Source organism: Littorina saxatilis, linkage group LG14, assembly GCF_037325665.1.
Source record: "Littorina saxatilis isolate snail1 linkage group LG14, US_GU_Lsax_2.0, whole genome shotgun sequence".
NCBI classification, from domain to species: Eukaryota; Metazoa; Mollusca; class Gastropoda; order Littorinimorpha; family Littorinidae; genus Littorina; species Littorina saxatilis.
Window position 1 is genome coordinate 14753374 of NC_090258.1, and position 6441 is coordinate 14759814.

The 6441-nt window shown below is 39.1% G+C and overlaps 1 long non-coding RNA gene across 1 annotated transcript; it reads left to right on the top strand.

Moving 5' to 3' along the window:
* Window positions 1-106: 106 nt before the first annotated feature.
* On the top strand, window positions 107-4427 carry LOC138947193 (uncharacterized). Its single transcript, XR_011449588.1, has 3 exons — window positions 107-414; window positions 1523-1637; window positions 3167-4427. It is a non-coding gene; the product is annotated as an uncharacterized lncRNA (long non-coding RNA).
* Window positions 4428-6441: the final 2014 nt, after the last annotated feature.

A 6441-nucleotide genomic window follows, 5' to 3' on the forward strand; every position in this document is an offset into this window, starting at 1 on the left:
ACACACACACACACACACACACACACACACACACACACACACACACACACACACACACACACACACACACACAAACCACCCCCCAAACAAAAACAAAACAAAATACGAATAAATAAGAATAAACTCGCAATTTCATTTGGTATGTTATCGGTCCACGAATCGACGTCTGCTTGGATTCATAGGGCCTTGAGTCAATGGATTATGCTTCTAATCTACCTGGCCGGCCAATGTTAATCGCAGGTAACACTACACCGGTGTCTTCGGCTGCATCGCCGCCATCCATGAAAACGTCAGCAACATCATCTTTTACAGCGACAGCGACTTCAGTATTGACATCAGGTTTCGACATCGGTCTTAGTACTGACAACGGAACTGTTTCTGCTGGTTCAGGTGTAGGCATACCTGCTGACTCAGGTACAGTCACCTTTTATTGTGTTTTTGGTCGTTATTTTTTGTGGTAGTTGCAAATATGTCAGCTCATTTGTTTGTTTTTATTGTGTTGGCTTGTTTCTGTCTCTCTGTCTTTCCCAGTCTCTCCCTGTCTCTCTCTCTGTCTCTTTCTGTCTCTGTCTCCCTCTCTCTCCCTTTCCCTCTTTCTCTCTGTGTCTCTCTCTCTCATTCTCTTCTCTTTCTCTGTCTCTGTGTCTTTGTCTCTCTCTCTCTCTCTCTCTCTCTCTCTCTCTCTCTCTCTCTCTCTCTCTCTCTCTCTCTCTCTCTCTCTCTCTCTCTCTCTCTCTCTCTCTCTCTCTCTCTAGATGCAGAACCAGAAGACTCGGTGCTTGGGGAATCTTTCATGACGTGACGCGTTCGCATTGTTTTGATAGAGAACCAGAAGACTCGGTGCTTGGGGAATCCTTCTGGGCGTGTTCAAATTGTTTAGATGCAGAACCAGAAGACTCAGGTGCTTGGGGAATCTTTCATGACGTGTTCGCATTGTTTAGATGCAGAACCAGAAGACTCAGGTGCTTGGGGAATCTTTCATGACGTGTTCAAATTGTTTAGATGCAGAACCAGAAGACTCGGTGCTTGGGGAATCCTTCCGGACGTGTTCAAATTGTTTAGATGCAGAACCAGAAGACTCAGGTGCTTGGGGAATCTTTCATGACGTGTTCAAATTGTTGATATTTAGAACCAGAAGACTCAGGTGCAATCTCTCATGACGTGTTCAAAGAGTGTTTAGATTCAGAGCAAGAAGACTCAGGTGCTTGGGGAAGGTTTCATGAATTGCTCAAGTTGTTTGGATTTAATACCAGGACTCAGGTGTAATCTTTCATGACGTGTTTAAATTGTTTAGATCCAGATCCAGTTGACTCAGGTGCCTGCGGAATTGTTCATGAATTGCTCAAGTTGTTTGGATTTAATACCAGGACTCAGGTGTTATCTTTCATGACGTGTTCAAATTGTTTAGATTCATAACAAGAAGACTGAGGTGCTTGGGGAATTTGTCATGAATTGCTCAAGTTGTTTGCATTTAATACCAGGACTCAGGTGTAATCTTTCATTTTTTGTTCAAATTGTTTAGATCCAGATCCAGTTGACTCAGATGCTTGGGGAATCTTTCATGGCTGGTACCAGATAATGCTTGGTGTGATTGGTGTCGTTGTTCTCCTTGTCGTCGGTATTTTTGTTGGCAACAGGTGAGAATTCGGTACAAATTTTCATTTTCATGTAGGTTTCACAACTTTACTATCCAACTGCTGGGAAGTTCATGGAAACTCATTAAAATAAACACAAGTATAAACAAGTCGCGAAAGGCGAAAATACAACATTTAGTCAAGTAGCTGTCGAACCCACAGAATGAAACTGAACGCAATGCAACGCAGCAAGACCGTATACTCGTAGCATCGTCAGTCCACTGCTCACGGCAAAGGCAGTGAAATTGACAAGAAGAGCGGGGTAGTGGTTGCGCTGAGAATGATAGCACGCTTTTCTGTACCTCTCTTCGTTTTAACTTTCTGAGCGTGTTTTTAATCCAAACATATCATATCTATATGTTTTTGGAATCAGGAACCGACAAGGAATAAGATGAAAGTGTTTTTGAATTGATTTCGACAAATTGATTTCGACAAATTAATTTTGATAATAATTTTTATATATTTAATTTTCAGAGCTTGTTTTTAATCCAAATATAACATATTTATATGCTTCTGGAATCAGCAAATGATGGAGAATAAGATGAACGTAAATTTGGATCGTTTTATAAAAAATTTTTTTTTTTACAATTTTCAGATTTTTAATGACCAAAGTCATAAATTAATTTTTAAGCCACCAAGCTGAAATGCAATACCGAAGTCCGGGCTTCGTCGAAGATTACTTGACCAAAATTTCAACCAATTTGGTTGAAAAATGAGGGCGTGACAGTGCCGCCTCAACTTTCACGAAAAGCCGGATATGACGTCATCAAAGACATTTATTAAAAAAATGAAAAAAACGTATGGGTATATCATACCCAGAAACTCTCATGTAAAATTTCATAAAGATCGGTCCAGTAGTTTAGTCTGAATCGCTCTACACGCACGCACGCACACATACACACACACACACACATACACACACACACACATACACCACGACCCTCGTCTCGATTCCTCCCTCTATATTAAAACATTTAGTCAAAACTTGACTAAATGTAAAAAGGGTACAACAATAATACTTTATTATCTCAAAAGAGAAAAGGTTTGGATTTGCCTCTCAAAAGAAATATTTGAAATTATAATCTCCGTTCTTCACGGTTTAATAAACATACAAAAGTATGCTTTAAAATAGTAACTGTGCTAACGAAACGTTATTCTAATCCCTTCAATCAACACCTGTCACTTACAAAATTAATGTCCGTAAAAAATCTCCACGTTTCCACGGTGTTCAAGTTCAAAGATGCTCGTGTTGTGTTTTTTTTTAGAAAAGTCTGGACGGATCAAAGATCACACACACACACATCACACACACACATACACACACCACACACACACACACATACACATACACATACACACAGACACACACACACACACACACACACACACACACACACACACACACACACACACACATCTACTTTTTGTCAGCCGAAACACAGATAACAGATTGGAATAAGTTAAATGTTAATGCATAAATGTTGTTGTTTGTTGAATGTATTCAACAACATTTTTGTACGACTCTTTTGCAGGATACGGCAGCACAGGACAGAGGACAGCTCACGAATGCTGCCAAAAAATCATATCATAACGAGTGTTAACTGATGATCCACCATTTTGTTTCTCGTGGAAACGAATATCGACGTAACATTACAGGGACGTCGGTTTCTGAACAATCTGCCCATCTAATTTTAGTTATAAGTTTCAAATTGCCAATCTCGAGCTTTTGACAGCGGTATACGCGTGAGATAAAGAGCTGACAGCAACATTTTCTATCACTACAACTGCATCAGTAACAACCCCGAAAAGGTGTTTGCATACCTTTAATATTCTCCAAGTTTTTATGTGTCAAAACGGAAAAGTGCCCAACTCAGAACGAGAACGGTAGTTTTGCTCACGTAACCGTGGCAAGGGTATACGTTGGTCTGAGAGTTTATACTCTCTTACACATGACAGGTACCCTTCCAGTAGCTCCCCCTGTTGTCTCACTTCCAGTAGCTCCCCCTGTTGTCTCACTTCCAGTAGCTCCCCCTGTAGTCTCACTGCAGAAATGCCTAACACTGTGTTAGGTATTGTTCTTATGAGCGTGACGATAAACCAATTGTGCGTTGCTCTACAACTATAGTTCACATAAAACAGAGAGCATTCGCAATCGATTGATATGACAAAATGGTGCACACAAACTCCCCCGAAGCGTGTCGAACTTAATTTGACATACACTCAGAGATCTAGAGCTATACTGTTCAAATTCGAAATAAATCTACTAATTTGACACAACATGTATTATTTAGACTCGTTTTTTGTGTGTGTGTGTGTGTGTGTGTGTGTGTGTGTGTGTGTGTGTGTGTGTGTGTGTGTGTGTGTGTGTGTGTGTGTGTGTGTGTGTGTGTGTGTGTGTGTGTGTGTCTGTCTGTAATGTATGTATTTTTAGTAACTGTATTACCGTAGTTCAAATGTGCGGTGTTCTAGTCGACATGTGGTGCTTTGTATATAGCTTGTGTGTGCGTGGAGGTGGAGGTGGACTCTTGGACGTCTTTTTGTTATTGGAATTATGGTTTTTGTTAAATTGTATTGCTGTTGCTGTTGTTGTTGTGTGAGTGAGTTGTGTGTTGGCAGACTTGACTTGACGGATGACTGTTTGCGTTAGTGAGACTGTGATCATACTCATAATAATCATACTCACTTATTTTCTTATGATGTTTTTATTTTTTATTATGCATTCTTATTCTTTTGATTGGAAATGAGTATTGTTACAATATAATTTCCATATGGATTAATAAATTTGAGTTGAGTTGAGTGAGTTGAGTGTGTTTCAGGAAATCCTCGTTTGGTTTTTTGTTAGGGGAGGGGAGAGAAAGACAGGCAAGCGGGCACACAGAGACAAGCAGACAGACAGAAGGACAGACAAAGACACAAGCAGAGGATACATAACAAATAACACCGGTTAAAAAAAGAGAACATTTATTTGCACAAAATTAGCAAAAATCACTTCATGCGCAAAGAAAATTTGAGACCAAATTTGCAAGTGTAATGTAGTATAAAACATAATTACGGCAGAACTAACAGAAGAACTTTAAAATGAAAATTCTTGTTGAAAATTAATTTTAAGGTTTTTATTTTCTCAAAATAGCTATTAGGCCTAAAAAATAAAAAAAATAGGTGTGGTTACGGTAACCCTACCTACCCTATTTTTAGGGGCCGACCCTATAACTTTTTATTACATTTGTCAAAAAAAGAAAAAAAAGAAAAACAAGAGGCGAAGCCTTCAAGGCTCACGTAAGAAATCGACAAACAGTAACACAAACTCAACCACTCCGTCACACATACACACACACACACACAGTAAGCATTGGTGACACTGTGCAAGAAAGAGAGACACTATATCTAGATCTGTCTGTCTCCATGTAGCCTACTTACAGACACGACTGCCAAATAGTCTCGGCCCGCTCAAACTAACAATGACCGAGACATTCCTTCGCGTGACGTCTAACCCTCTTACGCCATAATGTGACGTCTTCAAATGACGAAATGTTAAAGTTTCTACCACAGACATACACACGCACGCACGCACATACGCACATACGCACATACGCACATACGCACGCACGCACAGACAGACAAAGTTACGATCGCATAGGCTACACTTCGTGAGCCAAAAACGAGTGCAAAAAACGCAATGAAAGCGACAGCGCTCGAGTCGCACACTTATTTCCCTGTCAAGTAGGTTTAATTTTTACACATTAGAAAAAAAAAATTAAAAAAAAAAGAGTGATTGCCTACCTTCCTACCCTATTTTTTTGTGTGGCTATGTTACCTTAACCACACCTATTTTTTTTTGGTTTTTGTTGCCTTACATTACATTTCACATAATTCACTGGTTAATATTTAGCAGTTAAGATAGTGCCAACAGAAAGGCGATTAGATAGCACAGTATGCTGAAATTGGTAACAAACAAAAGAAAAGAGAAAGAAAAAAAATCAGTTTTGCGTTAATCTCAGATCGAATTGCAGTGTCTATACTTTATTCGTTACTCACGTTATAAAGCATTAAAAGATGGCTGTGTAAATTAACATCTAAAAGCAATACACAACTCACACACACACACACACACAAACACACACACACAAACACGCACACACACACACACACACACACACTGGCACACTCACACGCACGCACACACACACACACACACACACACACACACGCACATTCTCTCTCAAACACACACACACACGCACACACACACACTCCGCATCAAATATCAGAAAATGAAGAGATTTTATGCACTTGTTTTGGCAATAGTTGATTTTTCCAACAAAAGGCACTAAAACGGAGATCAGAACTTTGTCTACAACGACGTTAAATTATAAAACTAAGAGAAATTTAACAGTAGTCGCCAAGGCAGAATACTTGAAATGCAAAAGCTAGTTTCATTTTATTCCAAACCAAATTCACTGCTGTTAAATGTTTACAGATTTGAATTATTCATCCGCGCATTATACTGTATTAGTATTACATGCATTATTATCATGACTCATCTCCGCTGTGACAACAACTGTGACAATAAAAACAAAACCACAAAAACAAACATAACAAACAGAAAAAAAGACAAAAGGACATACTTAAAGACAAACAAACAACAACAAAACGTTTAGCAATGAAACACTTTTACAAACAAATGTCACTGTTAGTTTTTTTTCTAACTTTATTTTGTGGATTTGTTTTTGTTGTTTTTTGGGCGAAAACCGGGAGCCCATTCACGACTTAATGAATTACAATGGACCCCCCCCCCCTTTTTTTTAAA